At 31.4% G+C, this 21,403-nt stretch overlaps 1 protein-coding gene and 3 pseudogenes across 3 annotated transcripts in view; 1 reads left to right on the forward strand and 3 right to left on the reverse strand.

The window, feature by feature from the left end:
- Window positions 1-10,016, forward strand: part of LOC107458030 (putative pentatricopeptide repeat-containing protein At5g65820) — a 21,968-nt gene extending 11,952 nt beyond the window's left edge. For all 3 annotated transcript variants that reach the window (XM_021127563.2, XM_052251753.1, XM_021127566.2), the window contains exon 4: window positions 9,877-10,016. The gene's annotated coding sequence lies outside the window, so the exon portion shown is untranslated. The remainder of the gene's footprint in view (window positions 1-9,876) is intronic.
- Window positions 1,145-2,923, reverse strand: LOC107457986 (putative pentatricopeptide repeat-containing protein At5g65820; annotated as a pseudogene).
- On the reverse strand, window positions 3,826-8,437 carry LOC107457985 (putative pentatricopeptide repeat-containing protein At5g65820; annotated as a pseudogene).
- On the reverse strand, window positions 9,500-10,318 carry LOC107458031 (uncharacterized; annotated as a pseudogene).
- Between the last annotated feature and the right edge of the window lie 11,085 nt (window positions 10,319-21,403).

Here is a 21,403-nt window from a genome sequence, read left to right on the forward strand (position 1 = left end):
AAACAGTAGTAATTGCATTAATCCATCAAGACACAGCAGAGCTCCTCACCCCCAACCATGGGGTTTAGAGACTCATGCCATGGAAAGTACACAAAGAAACGTGTAAAGTGTCATGAGGTGCAGATACAATGTCAAAAGATCCTATTAATAGTAAACTAGTAGCCTAGGGTATACAGAAATGAGTAAATGACGTAAAAATCCACTTCTGGGTCCACTTGGTGTGTGTTTGGGCTGAACAATGAAGCATTTTCGTGTAGAGACCTTTTCTGGAGTTAAACGCCAGCTTTTATGCCAGTTTGGGCGTTTAACTCCAAGTTTTATGCCAGTTCCAGCGTTAAACGCTGGAATTTCTGAGGCTGATTTGCCACGCCAGTTTGAGCCATCAAATCTTGGGCAAAGCATGGACTATCATATATTGCTGGAAAGCCCAGGATGTCTACTTTCCAACGCCGTTGAGAGCGCGCCAATTGGGCTTCTGTAGCTCCAGAAAATCCACTTCGAGTGCAGGGAGGTCAGAATCCAACAGCATCTGCAGTCCTTTTCAGTCTCTGAATCAGATTTTTGCTCAGGACTCTCAATTTCAGCCAGAAAATACCTGAAATCACAGAAAAACACACAAAATCATAGTAAAGTCCAGAAAAGTGAATTTTAGCTAAAAACTAATAAAAATATACTAAAAACTAACTGAATCATACTAAAAACATACTAAAAACAATGCCAAAAAGCGTACAAATTATCCGCTCATCAGTCCCCCATTTAAAACGTCGTTGTTTTGCAACTCTGTCTTCCATGGTGGGGACAAATTTGTCCTTTATGAAATGACGTCGTTTGCCTCAAGATCCAATACAACATTATTTTGTCCAGCTTGGATGGGGACCAAATTGTCCTGGAGGTGACACGTGGCAGTTAACCTGACACGTCAGCCCGTTAATCTCCACATAGGACATTCTGACCGGGTCAAACTACCATGAAGACGTATCTGGTGTATAACTAAAAACGTCAGGGTCAAAATTTTAGTTAAATTTTGTTGGGGACAAATCTGTCCGACCATAAATTCTTTGGAGACCTATTTGAGGTATTACTCATTTCTTTTTAAGAGCTCAAAAGCTTGAACTGATTAAAGATACTTGGAATTGTATCACATCTACCAAATGGTGAGCTGAATATGGGTGCATGGACAAGATGTGATACAATTTCAAGTATCGTTAGTCAGTTCAAGCTTTTGAGCTCTTAAAAGGGAATTCATCAACTCATTCAATGTACCGTACTGAAGGCTAGTAAAAATTCCTTTGTCAACCATCTCCTTGAAATGTTCACAAGCTTCAATCTAACAAGCTTGATTTAGAAAGCCATTAATCATCATGAGAAAGGTGTTAATGCCTAGACTAATCCCACTTGCTTCCATTTCATTCCAAAGCCGAGCACCTTCCTTGATCTCTCCCAACCTGCAAGCCAACCTAATAACCGTATTATAGATGTTAAGGTCCGGAGTGCAACAAATCTTGTGCATCTCATTCACGAGTTCGATATACTCCTCCAATTCTTCCTTCTTTTTATGGGCCAACATGAGAAGATGATAAGTCAGTTGATTTGGCACAAGGCCTTGTTGTATCATCTGATCCAAAAGCTCATAACCTCTTTCAACCTTTTTCACTTGCAAAACCCACTAATCAATGTTGTATAGATTATGGCATCCACATCACAGCCATTTCTATTAATCTCAACAAATAACCGCATTTCCTCCTCCAATTTTTTATGTATGCATAGTGACTAGATCAAAATTCTGTACAAGGTTGCATTTGGTCCACATCCTATCATTCTCATCTCCTTCAAAAGATCATAAGCATCCCCCATTTTTGCAGCTAGAGCATAACCACTAAGCAAATTGTTATAAACAACGATATCCGGTTCAATGCCTGCATCATTCATCTGCACCAACACATGTTTTGCTTCCATAAGTTTTCCTTCTCTACACCAACTATACAACAAGGAAGTGAAATGTTTGATGGTTGGAGGAAATCGATATCTCATGTCCTTAAAAAGCGAAACAGCTTCCTTAATGCTACCATTCTTGCACAATGCATCCAACAAACACCCGAAAACATATTCATCAAACTCACATCTGTAATTGGGAATTTAATCTAATACCTCAATGGCCTTCTGAACCATCCTTGCAGAAGCAAACTTCCTCATCAAAATAATAAACATCTTTGGAGAAATTAACATAGGATTCTCTTGCCTCATTTCATCAATTAGTGCCCAAACAGCTCTAAATTGCTGCATTTTGCCCAGAACCTTAATAATAACTTTGTAAACTTCTTGACTGTGTTGATAATTGGACTGCTTAGAAGCCCATGCGTAGAATCTATATGCCAAATTCCCAGCATTGCCGCATCGATTCAAGATGCGCTCAGTTAATCCAGGCCTCACAACAATTCCAGATTCTTTCAAAGCAAGCTCCAATTTGGGAATCCTATAATGGTATTTTCTCAATATTCTATAAACTTTTTCCACATCAGAGGCAAACTCATCGTATCTTTGGTCATTTACAACTTTTTCTGGACTACATTGAAGGAGAATAAGGCCAAAATGCCTTGTTGATGCGGCACTGCTGATGCAGTTGCTACTATTATCAAATTCTAAGGACTTATGATTGAGTGGTGGTGAACACGCCTCAAAAACTAGTAGAAAACAATTGAGATAGTGTATTTTCTTGTCCAATGACTGTTAATGAATTTGTCAAGGGAAGTTGAAAAAATTTAACTTTTTTGAAGAAAAGCAATGTTTTTCTCGAAAATCTTTGCATTTTCTTGAATGCCGGAGACAGTGAGGCTCACTCAACCTTAATTTGGTACTCCGCCGTTGCCAGATGATTCGATTTGATAGGAACGAGGGTGAGATTAGGAACACGACAAAGTAGCATTGGAGAAGGGCATCAAGAATTTGGCAGTGGAATAAAGCAAAGCACCCAACTCTTGTTATTCACAAACTGGAATTCGAAATCGAGGCATACCTTGAGAAAAGGCAATGGAGATGCCAAGAAAGGAGTGAACGAAGAGCAATACCTAATTTTGTGGGAGTCGCCGTCAGTGTGTTCAGCTGGAACCAGAGCTCATCCGTAAGGTTCTCAGCGTCCCATATCTCGCCGTTGCAAATACTAATCTGTTAACGGGTGCTTATTGGGTTACTACCGTATAAAAAAACGGACATAAGAAAAATCTTGGATAGATTTATTGGCTAGTTTTTTTGGATATGGGAAAAACTTTGGTGTAACACACAGTTACTTGATTTTATAGTGTTTTTCAAAATTCTGGGGGCGGGACAATACACTCCTAGGTATATGGGTGGTAGTAGTGATATGGTGAAGTGGATGGTCAAATCCTTTGTTAGAGAAGTAATAAAAAAAGTAACATATATTAAAAAATTTTAACAAATAATCTGTAATACAATACTAACGATGCTACGATACAAGCCCTTTTTCACACTAAAAAAAAAGTAATAATAAGCTTAATATAAAGCATTCAATTGCATTCATAAACCTTTGTCAAATTTAAAATGCAAACCACTCCTTGCCTCAATATCTACCCATTAAGGCATTAAGTAAAACTTAGAAATTGATACCTCAAAGAACGAAGCAACTTCTCCTATGTCTTCGATCATGCCTTGAATCAAACCAAAATAACATCATTCATTTTCATCCAATTAAATTGCTTCACCAAATTCGGGTCCAAAATGAGAGTCTCGTTTGGAAAACCTCTAGAATGTATGTCAAGCTTCACTAGTGAAATTTATAATGTGTTAGTTAGATTTCTGACGGCTTCCACCTCAATGGCGTTGCCTAACCCTCCTCTTCTTCCCATCCTTTTTCTCCTTTGCTTTTTCTTTGAAGTCCCTCTCTCCTCTCCACTTGTACATCTTGAAATTGATCTTTTGATCAGCAACCATTTTCCTCACCTTTTCAGCGATCTCTATTGCAAATTGTCTGTGGCATTAACCCCTGATCCAATTTGTCTATGCAGAAGGAACAAGCTTCCTTCACATGCCCATTTGAAAAGAGTGCATGAATCCATATTGTCCATGCATCCATATTCAGCTTACACCCTTTGGTAGATGTGATACAATTTTAAGTATCTTTAGTCAGTTCAAGCTTTTGAGCTCTTAAAAGGAAATTCATCAACTCCTTCAATGTACCGTACTGAGGGGTAGTAAAAATTCCTTTGTCAACCATCTCCTTGAAATGTTCACAAGCTTCAATCTGACAAGCTTGATTAAGAAAGCCATTAATAATCATGACAAAGGTGTTAATGTCTAGACTAATCCCACTTGCTTCCATTTCATTCCAAAGCCGAACACCTTCCTTGATCTCTCCCAACCTGCAAACCAACCTAATAACCGTATTATAGATGTTAAGGTCTGGAGGGCAACCAATCTTGTGCATCTCATTCACGAGTTCCATATACTCCTCCAGTTCTTCCTTCTTTTTATGGGCCAACATGAGATGATGATAAGTCAGTTGATTTGGCACAAGGCCTTGTTGTATCATCCGATCCAAAAGCTCATAACCTCTTTCAATCTTTTTCACTTGCAAAACCCACTAATCAATGTTGTATAGATTATGGCATCCACATCACAGCCATTTCTATTAATCTCAACAAATAACCGCATTTCCTCCTTCAATTTTTTATGTATGCATAGTGACTAGATCAAAGTTCTGTACAAGGTTGCATTTGGTCCACAACCTATCTTTCTCATCTCCTTCAAAAGATCATAAGCATCCCCCATTTTCGCAGCTAGAGCCTAACCACTAAGCAAATTGTTATAAATAATGATATCTGGTTCAATGCCTGCATCCTTCATCTGCACCAACAAATATTTTTCTTCCATAAGTTTCCTTCTCTACACCAACCGTACAACAAGAAAGTGAAATGTTTGATGGTTGGAAGAAATTGATATCTCATGTCCTCAAAAAGTGAAGCGGCTTCCTTAATGCTACAATTCTTGCACAATGCATCCAACAAACACCCAAAAACATATTCATCAGGCTCACATCTGTAATTGGGCTTTTCATCTAATACTTCAATGGCCTTCTGAACCATCCTTGCAGAAGCAAACTTCCTCTTTAGAATAACAAACATCTGTGGAGAAATTAATATAGGATTCTCTTGCCTCATTTCATCAATTAGTGCCCAAATAGCTCCAAATTTCTGCATTTTGCCCAAAACATTAATCATAGCTTTGTAAACTTCTTGACTGTATTGATAATTTGACTGCTTAAAACTCATGCATAGGATCTATACGCCAAATTTCTGGCATCACCGCATCTATTCAATATGCACTCAATTAATCCAGGCCTCACAACAATTCCAGATTATTTCAAAGCAAGCTCCAATTTGGGATCCCTAGAATAGTATTTTCTCAATATTTTATAAACTCTTTTCACATCAGAAGCAAACTCATCGTAGTTTTCATCATTTACATCCTTTTCTGTACTATATTGAAGGCAAATAAGGCCAAAATGGTCTTTTGATGTGGCATTGCTGTGCAACTGCTACTATTATCAAATTCGGAGGACTTATGATTGAGTGGTAGTGAATGTGGTGAACACATCTCGAAACTAGTAGAAAATAGCTAGGATAGTGTATTTTCATGTCTAATAACTATTAATGAACATGTCAAGGAAATTTGAAAAAAATTAAATTTTTAAAGAAAAACAATGTTTTTCTCAAAAATCTCTGCATTATCTTGAGTGCCGGAGACAGTGAGGCTCACTCAACCCTGGTTTGGTACTCCGTCACCACCAGATGATTCGATTTGAGAGGAACGAGGGCGAGACTAGGAACAACGACAAAGTAGCATTGGAGAGGGGCGTCAAGAATTTGGCAATGGAATAAAGCAAAGCACTCAACTCTTGTTAATCACAAATTGGAATCGGAAATAGAAGAATACATTGAGGAAAGACAATGGAGTTGTCAAGAAAGGAGTGAATGAAGAGCAAGACCTAATTTTGTGGGAGTCGCCGTCAGTGTGTTCAGCTGGAATCGGAGCTCATCCGTGAGGTTCTAAACATCCTATGTCCCGTCGCTGCAAATACTAATCTGTTAACGAGTGTCTATTGGGTTACTACCGTATAAGAAAAAGACATAAGAAAAATTTTGGATAGATTTATTGGCTAATTTTTTTGGATATGAAAAAAATTTTAGTGTAACACTCAGTTATTGGATTTTATGGTGTTTTTTAATAATGTGAAATCTTAGTATATTTTTATTTTGTATAAATACTATAAATCTGAGGGTTAGATTTATAGTTTTTATTTTTTATTTTTTTAATTTACAAATCTGAGGATTAGATTTATATTTTAATGCTGAAAAATTTCTTAAACTTGCAAATCAGACCCTTCAATTTGGGTTTTCTAAATTTTTTTTTGTTATTTTATCCAAAACTGACCCTCAATTTTCTATTTTCACCCAAAATTTGACTCTCAGTTTTTTAACACCACCTAAATCTGAAATTTCAATTTGTAGTTTGACTAGTTTCTAATTTAAAAAAAATTATCTCTATATTCATAAGAAACACACCTACTCTCCATAATTATGTATAACACACACCTCTTGTCCTCCAAGCTATTACTAAAAAAATTAGCCGGAAAATGAACGGTATTATACATTTATACTATTATCTTCCCTTACTTTTTTTTTCTAATAAATTTTTGTGCATGATTATGCTCCTTGTATTTTTGTTAAGAGACTATGGTCGTCTTCTATATTTTTTGTGATGGGTCGTCTTCAACTTATTATTATTATATTTTTATTGGACCGGATTTTATGGGCATAGTTGATATGTAGATTTCTATTTTATAAAGTATCAAAAAGAAATAAATTCTTTTGGTAGGCCTAGGCCTGCTTCATGATCAGGCTTTGATCTCTGCTTTCCACAGAACTATAAATAGATAGAATTTGGCCCGATTAAAAAATTGGGCCTCTATAAAAAATCAGACGGATTAGCTTTTTGTCAACAGATTTCATAAGAAATCAAAATAAAATATATATAAATATATTATCACTGATTTTTAGTGTGCACATAATATTTTTGTAAATAAAATAAAAATATCAACCATGCTCACAAAAAATATACATGATATGTGTTTATATTTTTAATATGTATTTTGTACTAATTTAGTGGTTGATATTTGATACATACGTATTATTTTTGAAAAACTATTTATATATTTAATACCCTAAAATTTAGAAACCAAAAGAAAAAAATTGCATATGAAAAGAAATTATAATGAGTTCGTTTAATATGTAATATAGAGAAATAGAAGAGAAAACAAAAGCCAGTAATGTTTGGTAGAAATTTCATGAATATAAAGAGAATCATGCACATGATATCACGTTCATTATGACATTTGAGCTGCTCTTAGAAGGATCAAGGAGATTCAAGTATCAAAACAAGCATATTTTGAGCATCAAGATGTTAATATTCTAAGGAAAGTCATAGCAATGAACATGAACAAGTTGATTGATGCATGAGGGACAAGTGAACATGCTTTCTCTTTAATTAGATTATGTTCAAATAACAAAAGTAAATAACAAAAAATACAAAAGAAAACTTCATGCACTATATTTATTATGTCTATAATATTGGTTGGTGCAAATAATTTAGAACAAAAGATGGAGTGAAAAGTTAATACTTTTGTTTTTGAAGATAAAATTAATACAAGCAATTAATCCACTATACAACTGGCTATACTCTGCAATTGTAATGAAAGTATAAACTTTTCTGTGAATTTGATTTGATTGTATAAGTATTGCATTGTGTTTGTTATATACATATGTACAGAATTGCTTTATGTTGAACATAGTCTCTATTGGAATAATATGTTCAAAAAAGGATGTCCTAGTCTTAATCATGCTCCTAAATAAGCTTTCTACTCTAATCTCAATGCCTTCAATTGCAATCTCCAAAGCCTCTAATTGCTCATGTCCTACTTTCATGTTGGAACCATTAGCACCTTCTTTTAAAGGATGTTCAAAGTTGCATCCACCAATTGCAATTCAGCTATGCTTGTTTCGATGGTTGAATCAACCTTTCTCCTTCTAAGAGCTGAATGAAGGAATTGCACATTCTCCTTGATCTACATAGCTGTGTCCCTTGTGATGCCACATATATCCAAGACCTTCATGGATCCATCCAAGATTTCTTCAATGCATTTGTCACCTTGTTGTTGAGAGATGACCTTTTGGGTTGATGCAACATTGACAAGATCATCCAAACAAAAGTATACATCTTCCAAAAAGGACAAGCTAGTGACAATTGACTCAGACGTCCAAGTTGCTTCGAAAGCCTTGAGGTTGTTCAATTGATCTCTTACTCTGGAGGAGCATGGATGAGATCCATTTGGCAAACTGTTTGATCGAACATGCAACTTGCTTGCCATTGTCACTACTCTTTTTTTGGAGTGAGTTCAATGCTTGTGTTCTGCAGTCCAAGTCCATTGAAACTCTTTATATAGGGGCTATTCAATTATTCATGATTTGATTCCATAGCCTAACACAAGAAACATTACAACTCACCTATCTTATAACCAGAAAGCATGTGGATCATGCATATACTTTATTGGAATATGTTAAGCTTGTCACATCTCTGCCTAACAATAACAATAACATTATTGAAAGTTACATGGTTTCAAAGTTTATTAAATGACACCACCTAATGTGCCTCAACTTGTTCCACATTAGTACATTACCCTCTTTGATTCCAAATAATATATAGTTGATGCTGCTTCAGAGATTGTCTCAATATGAGGGGGTTGTAGGTCTGCAAAATTGGATTAAATTACAAATTTTTGAGATGCTGGGATCTGGATTGTGATATGGAGAATGGTAATAATATATATGACAGATAAGTTTGTTAAGATTAAGAGAACATAATGATGTGCAGATTAGCAGCACTGGAGTAGTTCTTAAGTCATGTATCCCTTATTATCATAATTTCTTTCTAATAATTTATTATTATAGAATTAAAAGTATTTAACTCAATTATCTACTACCTTAAGGATTTTAAAATTTTGGATATGTGATTAAATAAAAGCGTTAACATTTTTCACAAAATGATCTCTCTTTCTTGGAAGGCAGACATGTTCATCAATCATCACTATCACTTTCCTGGAATGCTAAGATCTTGATGTTGATTCAAGAGTACATGCTCTTAATTTGTTTCAATATTTTCAAATTCAATCAAGTTTCTTCTGTTTATTAGCAAATAAAAGAAGAGTTTTGTGACTAATCTTGATAAAAATATGAACAGTAAAAGCTGCTATAGATTTATTTCAAGTTAGCAGGTTAATAAATTTGGGAAATTTGATTTTTTTTAATTTTTTTTACTTGAAGCCTTAAAGTCAAATCTAATAACTGGATATTAATTGTTTTGTTCACTAGGCAGGAGCACATTCATATAGTATTTGCTATTCAAAATTGGTATTCTGAAGATAGTGTGTATTCTATTGGGATAATTTGTTCAAAAGGGATGTTCTAGTCTTAATCATGCGCCTAAATAAGTTCTCCAATCCACTCTCAATGCTTTCAATAGCAATCTCCAAAGCCTCTAATTGTTCATTGGAAGCTTGAATCTGGGAGCCTTTAGCACCTTCATTTAAGAGGGTGTTCAAAGCTGCATCCACCAATTGCAATTCATTGCCACTCTCTGAGTTCACTTCTTCCTTTTGCATCAACTTGTTCATCCATTTGCTTGCCTTTGACTTTGAAGGACCACTCAAGAATGATAGCAGACATTGGAAGACACACATGTTCATTGCTATCACTTCGCTTAGAATGCTAAGATCTTGATGCTGATTTAAGATCCATATTTGCTTTGTAGGTGCTTCAAAGATGTGATCAACTTGTTGACATTCTTCCTCATCTTCTTTGAGGAGGAATTGTATTCGGCTATGCTCTTTTCAATGCATGAGTCTCCCTTTCTTCTTCTAAGAGATGAATGAAGGGATTGTACATTCTCCTTGATCTGCATGACAGTGTCCCTTGCGATGCCACACACATCCAAGATCTCTTGGAAGCATTTCTCACTTTGATTATCAGAAATGGCCTTCTGGGTTGAACCGACATTGAGAAGTATATATCTTCCAACAAGGACAAGCCTTTGACAACCGACTCAGATGTGCAGGTTGCTTCAAAGTTCCTGAGGTTGTTCAACTGCTCTTGCACTCTTGAGGAGCATGGATGAGATCCATTTGGCAAACTGTTTGATCGAACATGCAATTTGCTTGCCATTGTTCTTTTCCTTTCTTTTGGAGGAAACTCAATGGTGTTTGTTTTCTGTAGTCTAAGCCCTTTGACACGTCTCCTTATATAGGTTCTATTCAATTATTCATAATTTGATTCCATAGACCAACTTAAGAGATAATACATTTCACCAATCTTAATCATGTGTAGAAAGAATGTGAAGCATGCATTATTTTCTTGGAATATGGTAAGTTTGTCCCAGCTCTGCCTAACATGTGATAGTTTTGCAGCAAATTTTTCAAAGTGAAATAGTTTTGAAACTCAGAAGTGTATTATCTGGCATGATATAATATAATCCATGCTTCTTCAGAGATTGTCTCAAAATCGTGAGGTTGGAACTGTGGAACATGGATTAAATTACACATCTTTGCAAAGTTAAGATCCACATTTTGTGATATGAAGAATGGTTTAATATGTGTAAGTTTGTTGAGAATAAGAAAACATACTGATGAGCAGATTAGTAGCAGTAGAGTAATTTTGAAGTGTGTCCACAAATAACATGTAGTATTCATGTCTCTCATTCCTATGACTAATGAGGTCTTCTGATTGCAAACACTAAGAGGACATGATAGGTAGCACCATATAATAATAATAATAAGAGAATAATATTTGGAAGAGATGTGACAAGCTTCACATATACCAAGGATTTCAATGCATCATGCATGAATCACATGATTGGTGAGTTGTATGTCAGTGTATGTTGATGCCTTTTAGAAGCATTATTCATCTATGAATCATTTAGTGGCTTTTCCTATGTCCTATGGTATATATAGAATGAGACTCAAGAGACTTGGTAACACCACATCCACATTCAGCTTCCTTTAATAAACAAGAACTTAATAGCAAACATGGCAAGCAAATAGTTTGCCAAATGGATCTCACCCATGCTTCTTAGAAGATGATGCAGATCAAGGAGAATGTGCAATCCCTTCACTCTGCTCTTAGAAGAAGAAAGGTTGATTCATGCATTGAAAAAAGTGTATCTAAGTACAGTTCCTTTTCAAAGAAGACAAGGAAGAAGTGATTGCAATGAACATGTTTGTCTTCCAATTCCTTCTCTCATTCTTGGCTGGTCCTCCTTCAAAGTCCAAGGAAACCAAATGGATGAACAAATTGATTAACAAAGGAAGAGAATTTGAATGAATTGCAATTGGTGGATTCAACTTTAAGCACCCTTCTCAATGATGGTGCTCATGGTTCCAGCATGCAGATAGCATCTGACAGATTGGAGGTTTTGGAGGATGCCTTTGAAAGCATTGAAATTGGTGTGGAGAGCTTATTTAGGTGCATGATCAAAACAAGATCATCTCTTGAACATCATGACTCAATAGAAAAAGAATCACCACAATTTTGTTTTTTTTTTTTTTTTGTCTCTAGATCCTACAAAAGCATCCAAAATTTTGAGGATGTTATAAGGATTAAATTTAGGATGTTATAAGGTTTAAAAATTTTGATCTCATTTTTTTATACATGAATACATTTAATAGTTACACAATCATATACAACAAAAAATTTATAGTTTATAGTACACTATATTCTCTTAGTCATGTTTTATGCTTCTCTTATATCATATATTAGTATTTGAGAAAGTATAGAAAAACAATGATAATTGTGAATTAAATTAATAATTTAATTCAATCCAATACAAATAAAAATATTTGTATGGTTAATTATATGGTGAGTTCTGTGGTAGCATGGATAGTAGTGGCTAAGAATGCCCAAGATTTGATCAGCCAATAATTTGAGGACAAGTGGCAAGAAGAATTTTGTGAATGTAGTGAATCAATGTTGCATTATGTAACTGGCTTTTAGATAAGTACGGTAACTTCAAAAAGTTTACCGCATGGACAATTATGTAATTTTACAGGTCAAACATCTTTTATGCTAGGTGGGCCAATAAGTGTGTGGACAAAAACTAATCAAATTAAAAGCCTGTTTGGTCTCCAACCAAAAAAGATAAATAAATGAATTTTGGACTTTAGACATAAACCATACAATAATTTGTAGAGGCCAATATGGATGAAAACACCAAAATTAAAAAAAAGGTAATAATTTAACGTATTTTTTACCCTTTAAAAATTAAGATTAATTATGGTTATGGAGGTTCTCAATTTAGTGCCATTTGTTTTTTTCATAATTTTATATTACTATAATTCTGAAATGTCAAATATAAAATAATAATATATATGACGTATGAAATAATAAATTGTAAAATTCTATAATAATCAAGACTCTTTCGACGCTAACGAACTATCACTCAAATGGCATAATTTTTTCATACTCAATTAGAGATCATAGATTTAAATTTTTCTATTTTTGGAATATATATATATAACCATGGGTTCTATAATAATCAAAACTCTCATATTTCCAAAAGCATGTAGAACTCATTTTCGATTTTATTCAAATAAACAAAAATTATTACCAAATTATTAATTTTATATAATTCTCATAAAAAATAATATTGTATTTTTTTATTTTATGTTTGATTTATTAAGTTATCTTTAGTTTCATTATTTTTTTAAGTTATCAATTAGTATTTTACTTAAATTCTCTAATTGTATCACATATTATTCTTTTCTATTATTATTATTCTTTGTATAGAAATAAACCCAAAAAAGAGTAATATTAAATTTTACATTTTTATGTATGAGAATATTATGGCTTATTATGTTTTAAAAAAACATCGTACCACATATAGAAAATTATAATTATATATTTATTTTTTATTTTATTTTTCTTTTAATAGTATAAATTAGTCTGTATTTCATGAAATTATATTATTTATTCAATATTTTTTTGTTTTTGGTAATTATCCATTGATAAATGTTAAATTAACGGTTATATTTATTATATTTTAATATATTCATTTTAAAAGCATTTGTTAAAAATATACTCATTAATTATATCATGTATTTTCTTCTTATTACAAATAAAAATATAATAAAAAACTAAGAGCAGCTAAATTCAAATAATATTTAAAAGACTTTACTGTCGTTTGATTCACAGTATTTTAAATCATATATGTTAAAAAATTGAGTTTTCAATATTTCATCCGCTTGTAATATTATATTAGTAGATATAAATCATCTCTTACTTAGTAGGAAGCTCATTGTTTTTTTTTTGTCATTTGGTGACAAAAAAAAAATCAAACAGAAAAGAAAAGAAAAAAAATCCTAAAAGATTAACAAGATGTACGACGGTCTCGTTGAATACTCAACTCAAACTCCTTGTAAGGCACTACAAAATCGATATATAGAGAGTGTGATCTTATCACCATCTTTGTCATGGTGTCCGCTACGATTTTTACGTCTCTCAGAAACAGGCGAAAATCAATACGCCACTTCCAAATCATGATATAATGAATTTTAGAAATAATAAATTTTTTATGCATAAAAAAATTTAAATATTTTAAGATGAAAAAATTAAAATAATAAAAAAATTAATTATCGTTAATTTTATGACTTTTATAAAATATATTTTATTATTTTAATTTAAGACTAATTAATTGTTTATTTTATTAAGTTATTACTGACTTTTTTCTTTCATTTAGAAAATATTGATTCACAAGAGAAAAAAAACCTCACGTTACCTATTTTCCATCGTATTTCACAAACAATAAGCTTTAAATTAATTTGTAAAGAGAGATGGAAAATCAAATCATTTTAGTAGTAGTCACAAAAAAAAATCATTTTAGTAGCATTTTGTTAAAATTAAAATATAACAATGACGTTAGCAACTTATTTTGTAACCCATTTTTTAAAAAATTTTAAAAAATGAAAATTCTGCAACAATTTATAGTTAAATTAAAATTGCAAAACTAATACAGCATTTATTAATAAGAAGTTGATAACAATAAACTTATTTTTTAGGGACAGTAAAACTAAATTAGGTGAGACACTAAGTTAATTAGTAATTTTCATTCTTTTGTTTTCCTTTATTAGCAAAGTGAGCTTGAAACTAATTTCAAAAACTAAAGACAAATTCACATTAATCAGCTACTGAAATCCACGTTTTTCATCGCCCATGGACTCTCCGTCGGCCATACGGTGCCGTAGCCGCCGGATAAAAGCTAACCTCTTCCTTCAACTTTAATTTTTCCGTCGGCGTCGCTCAGGTTACTGTAAGCCATGTTGACGGTATTTTTTTGCCGGTGCACCTCCACTCCATCGCGGACTCGCATGCCTATTCTCGGAGTCGTTTTTTTCATATTGGACATTTGTTTTCTTATATGCCTCTGTTTCTTTTCTATTTCTCTATATTCGCCGCACTCTATATATAATTTATATTTTATGTTAGTAATTTGACAAATCAAAATGTACTACCAAATTTGTTTTATTGTAACTAAAATAAAATTTTAATTTAACCTACAAAATTGACAAACTCCTTCTCCTTTTTTTTTATCTTTTTCTCGCTTTTCTGTCATTCTCTAAATTTTTCTATTCTTTTGTTCTACAAAACATAAAATTAACAATATGATATAATTTAAATAAAAAATATAATTATATGCATATTTTTTTTATTTAGCTTTAAATTTTTATTGGATATCTTTCTTATCTATGTTTTTACTTTATACTATCAAATATTTATTATATATGATTTCATCCGCTTGTAATATTATATTAGTAGATATAAATCATCTCTTACTTAGTAGGAAGCTCATTGTTTTTTTTTTGTCATTTGGTGACAAAAAAAAAATCAAACAGAAAAGAAAAGAAAAAAAATCCTAAAAGATTAACAAGATGTACGACGGTCTCGTTGAATACTCAACTCAAACTCCTTGTAAGGCACTACAAAATCGATATATAGAGAGTGTGATCTTATCACCATCTTTGTCATGGTGTCCGCTACGATTTTTACGTCTCTCAGAAACAGGCGAAAATCAATACGCCACTTCCAAATCATGATATAATGAATTTTAGAAATAATGAATTTTTTATACATAAAAAAATTTAAATATTTTAAGATGAAAAATTAAAATAATAAAAAAATTAATTATCGTTAATTTTATGACTTTTATAAAATATATTTTATTATTTTAATTTAAGACTAATTAATTGTTTATTTTATTAAGTTATTATTGACTTTTTTTTTCGTTTAGAAAATATTGATTCATAAGAGAAAAAAAACCTCACGTTACCTATTTTCCATCGTATTTCACAAACAATAAGCTTTAAATTAATTTGTAAAGAGAGATGGAAAATCAAATCATTTTAGTAGTAGTCACAAAAAAAAAAAAAATCATTTTAGTAGCATTTTGTTAAAATTAAAATGTAACAATGATGTTAGAAACTTATTTTTTAACCCATTTTTAAAAAAATACATATCCTTTAACAATTTATGGTTAAATTAAAATTGCAAAACTGATATAACATTTACTAATAAGAAGTTGATAACAATAAGCTCATTTTTAACGGACAGTAAAACTAAATTACGAAAGACACTAAGTTAATTAGTAATTTTCATTCTTTTGTTTTCCTTTATTAGCAAAGTGAGCTTGAAACTAATTTCAAAAACTAAAGACAAATTCACATTAACTGAACCCTATCAGCTACTGAAATCCACGTTTTTCATCGCCCATAGACTCTCCGTCGGCCATACGGTGCCGTAGCCGCCGGATAAAAGCTAACCTCTTCCTTCAACTTTAATTTTTCCGTCGGCGTCACTCAGGTTACTGTAAGCCATGCTGATTCCTCCAACTTTAATTTTTCCGTCGGCGTCGCTCAGGTTACTGTAAGCCATGTTGACGGTATTTTTTTGCCGGTGCACCTCCACTCCATCGCGGACTCGCATGCCTATTCTCGGAGTCGTTTTTTTCATATTGGACATTTGTTTTCTTATATGCCTCTGTTTCTTTTCTATTTCTCTATATTCGCCGCACTCTATATATAATTTATATTTTATGTTAGTAATTTGACAAATCAAAATGTACTACCAAATTTGTTTTATTGTAACTAAAATAAAATTTTAATTTAACCTACAAAATTGACAAACTCCTTCTCCTTTTTTTTTATCTTTTTCTCGCTTTTCTGTCATTCTCTAAATTTTTCTATTCTTTTGTTCTACAAAACATAAAATTAACAATATGATATAATTTAAATAAAAAATATAATTATATGCATATTTTTTTTATTTAGCTTTAAATTTTTATTGGATATCTTTCTTATCTATGTTTTTACTTTATACTATCAAATATTTATTATATATGATTTAAAAAAATACTAATATTGTTATTAAAAGTTAGAACCGATATAAATTTTTTATGCTAATATGTAATTATATTTATATATATAGGGTGACAAATATTAATTTTAAATGGAAAATATAAAAACAAATTATTTTTATTTATGCAACAGACTTAATACCTAATCAAATATAAGAGTATACAAGTTAAATTCTTTCAAATTTTACATGATGAATATAAAAATTAATTATTAATTAAAAATTAAGTTCTTTTATATGAAAATAATAACTAAAGAATTGATTATTTATTTTTTTGTATCTATGGATCGGAGACCCTAGTCGTTGTATTCAAAGGAGACTTTTATTCTTTACAACCTTTTTTGTAAAAGTAGTTGAATGCTATAATTTTTTTTACGCATAATCAACAATATCAGGACCGACATAAGTTTGTGAGATTTATATTCTCTTAATGTTATTTTGGATAAAAATACTAGTCAAATTTAAATTAAGTCACACATGTATTTCCGTACAAATATATTAATTGTTAATTTCGGTGACTAATTTCAGTATACGAATAGTTTTTTTTTATATAACATAATAAAAATAATTAAATTTTATATATATAAATTTAAGAAAACTATTAATAACTAATAATATCTTTCATGTTTGACAAATTAAGCTTAGCTTTACTTGATTAACTACTCGGTCTGTGTGGCAAGAATTTTCGGTTATTGTTATTTTATCTTTTTTGTTTTTCTTATCATAAATAAATTTGACTTTAACAAATTATATTTATGTAATACAAAAACTTTTAATATTGTTTGAATATTTAATAATATAAAAAATATTTAAGACACAACTAAATTTTTTTTAAAGATGGCACAAATACAAATTACGATATAGATATCATACATATTACAATAAAAATATTAAAAACATACATTTTCTTAATTATCATTTACAGCATAAATATTTGTTATTTTATTAAAGTTGTTTGTTAACAATGAGTTGTTATTGCTCTGATAAATTTCTTGAATAAAAATTAAGACTTTTGTGACATGAAAATAATTATTATATTCTTTGATATTTTTTGTTATCCTAGTCGAGTATGACCGAATATTTGATTTTAAATTCATGCACAATTGTATCAAGATCTTCTAACAATTTACAACATAGACCTTCCATGCATTATATTTATCTTGTTAAATTTTGTGTAATCAAATTACATAATTTAATAAATACAGAAGTACAAAATCCTTCTAAATTTTAATAACTTTTTAAAATTTTTAAAAACTGAAATGTTTGTAATTTACTAGACCTAGTGTATTATTTAATTCTTCATGCATGTTTTATTAAAATTTCTTAATAAAAAGAGACACTCAGATATTAAATAGTGTGAGACATTTTGATATTTAATAGTTTGAGATATTTTTAGCTGTTTGTTAATGTGCAGAATTTGTTAAATACATGACATTTTATACATTCCAAATTTTGTACAACTAACTACGCGAATCACAAAATAAAAACTTGGTATATTTTTTAACAGAAAAATATTTGCTTTAAAAGGAGAATATAAAACTTCAATAATATGGTGTTGCATCCAAAAGACTACAGCTTAAATTGTTTATGATAAAAAAATGAGATATTATTCTCGAAAGGACAATCAAAGTTAATAATGTTATAAAAACGTATTTTAGGGTCAGTTCCTATAAAAATTATTTTACTGTATTGAACTTTAGTTTCGATAATATTTACCCATCGTAAATTATGTTAAGAGGAATACTAGGGGCCAGCAACTTTTGTGATTTGTAGCAATCAAATAGCCATTCAATAATGGTTTTAATGGTGTGAGATTGATGTGAGATTTCATTCAATGGTTCACTTTTCTTTACTGGTTACATACTGGCCAAAATTTAACAAAGTTAAATGCCCCTAGACTTTTTCTTATGTTAAATATATTCCAATGTGAATGACAACAGTTAAAAAAAATCTTAATAAAATTTATTTCCAATATTAAAAAAACAAAAGTAATCATAAAAAATCCACTTGTTTTTATGTTATAATTAATCTGTAAAGACAATTAATTGTTCTTACTCATGTTGTGCAATCTATGAAACCCCTTTTCATGCATAATTAAGATGAACTTGTCATTTTAATTCTATAATACCCGGTTAAATGATCTTAATCAAACGATGAATACATTTCCTTTTTCGAAATAGCATGACCACGACCACATATTGGGCACGATTACATTTTCGTAAATATATCGCTGAAGATTGTGATAGAGATTCAACGTGGACGACATAAAGTAATATTAGCTTGATAAAGCGTGACGTAGCTACGTGCATGCAAGTTGTGAGTTGTATGTGAGAGTTTACCGCATGAATACTAACCCCTGCGGCGGCTGGTTCTTCCACGTCCTCCCCTTGGGTGATGAGCTCTACAGATACTGTCAAGTATGTCCTCCAGTTGATTTTTTGCGTAGTTCAAGTAGTCAAGTTTGGCTTCTATTGCTTCTAGATCAGCTGAAAGCTCTGTGAACCTATCCTTCCACTTGTCAACCACTTCAAAATTGTAGTCATGAATTGGTCTTCCCAGCAACCGAGAAAGCATGTCGAGGCCGACCCGGGCAGCATCCTCATGGGCAATTGCGGGATCGAAAGATATTCGGCTACAGAGGACGCTTGCAGTTGCAGATTCAGGTGGAACCAAGGCAACTAGATAGCGATAACATCGGCGAGCATCTCCCGCGGTCCCAACAACACTTCGGTATATGGGGTCTGGGATACTTAGCTGTTTGCATACTTTTAGTAGCCAATCTTGCAAGCTTGGGCTAATGAGGGGGGAGGCTGGCGGGTCTGGAACAAAATCATCACCTACAACTCAAAATAGGTGAGCATGTGGTAACAGAACCGCTTTGTAAATAACTATTATGATTGGGCTTACCTTTGAGATTCTCGAACATGGTCTCACGGTACTGCTTGTAGTGCAATTTCATTATATGGATAGCCATATGCTCCTTCTCCTGGCGGATAGCAGGTTGAATCCCCATTGGTGCGCTTCCTTCCTGAATCTGTCGTCGGCCTTCTATATGATTTCCTACGCCGAAGTACTTTTCCCACCCATATTGCGCTTCCTTCAGTGTTTCGTAGTGCTTCCAGCATTTATCATCATAGTCGTCCATCTGCTCCTGAACCTCTTCCACAGTGGTGTATATACCTGGTACCCATCCCTTGAACACGCAGAAGTATCCTCCACTGTGTTCAGGCTCCATGATTTTTGTGGAGTTAGGATATATAGGTGCTACTTCAAGTAGGAAGCATAAGGTGATGTTAGTTTTATAGGGAGTACAAAATATTTTTTAGTGGTATAACTGATAAGAAAAGGTGTTTGTGTTGAGGTGATGTTAGTGGCCCACTGAACACAAGAATTCCATTACTCTACGAGTGATGTTTATGTATAACATAAAAAAGCTGGACATTGAGTTTTTCACTTTTCTGTCTTATAGGTAAGAAATATAGTGGATGATGGTATTCTTTTGTGTTACATATACGCATACACATTCTAGTAATGATGGTTATTGAGAACTATAAACGCAGGTCAATAAGTCTTCAAATCAAATAGTTTCCTTATTATAATGATATATATCCAAAGACCGTGTAACATTTTTAGTAATTCACATTTTGTAAATAGTATTGAAGTAGTTTATAGGTTATGATTAACTCGTATCCTAAGTAGTTAAACATTTTGTTGTTAATTAAGTATTTTTAAGCACCGACTATTTTCGGAAAAATATTTTTTCTCACATGATATTTTCTAAATAGATATTTTATAAAAGTAGAAGTGATTTTATGTTTGCATATATAATGTAAAAAGATATTTTTATTTATTAATTATATTTGAATAAAATAATATAAAAATATTTTTGTTATTCATTTATTATGCAGAAAACATTTTTTTTAGAAAAATAGATCTTTAAAAAAATTATATAAAGTATAGCCTTTTTACAAACGATTTTTTATTTTTCTACTGCTTTTACTTTTACTATTACAAATTTGTTAAACATAAAAAAAAATCCCTTTTCATTGAAAAAAAAGATATTCTTTATGACTATTCTCGAATTTATTTTTTCAAGAGATCTTTTACAAGAATGAAAGTTATTTTAATTCTAGAAATCTCATGTTAAAAGATATATTTATTTATGAATTATGCTTAGATAAAATAGAATAAAAATAGTTTTCTTCTCATTTATTATGCGAAGAAAATCCTATTAGAAATGTGTTAAACACTATTAAAAACAAAAAAATACCTTTGCTCAATAAAATTTTTTTTATTGACCGATTTAATGAATCCAAACACGTACTATTAGTAAAATCACTAAACCAAGATATCTAATATTCTTTTGATTCTGAGAGTAGCAATAATATTGTCAAAAAATTTTAAGAGTTTTTTATCTCTCTTTGTGAACTATTTTTTAATTTAAATCATATCACACATAAATTTTGATCGTATTAATTATTTTGTAACATAAAAGAGGAGTTACGTTATTCATACTAAGTTTAGATTTTATCCTTTTTGAATGGCCAAAATATCACATTCTTAGAAATTAAATTTTAAATGAAAGGTAAACTATTAAAAACACAAATAAAAAATTCTGTTGATAACAAAAATAGACTCATCACATCTAGTTATAGATAAAAATACTCTTAAATAATTTTAAAATATCTCTATTATGTCCAACAATAAATACGTTCCCTCATAAAATATTTCAGAAATTTTACATATCTTATGCTTAAAAAAAGATATTTTAATATTTTTATTTGGTGATTGTTCACTAAATATATTTTTTATTTTTTTGGTAACAACTAATAATACTTTAAAAAAAAACACAGAAAATACATACTGAGCGAAAAATAACAAAA

This window comes from Arachis duranensis, chromosome 7 (genome assembly GCF_000817695.3).
Source record: "Arachis duranensis cultivar V14167 chromosome 7, aradu.V14167.gnm2.J7QH, whole genome shotgun sequence".
Taxonomy (NCBI): domain Eukaryota; kingdom Viridiplantae; phylum Streptophyta; class Magnoliopsida; order Fabales; family Fabaceae; genus Arachis; species Arachis duranensis.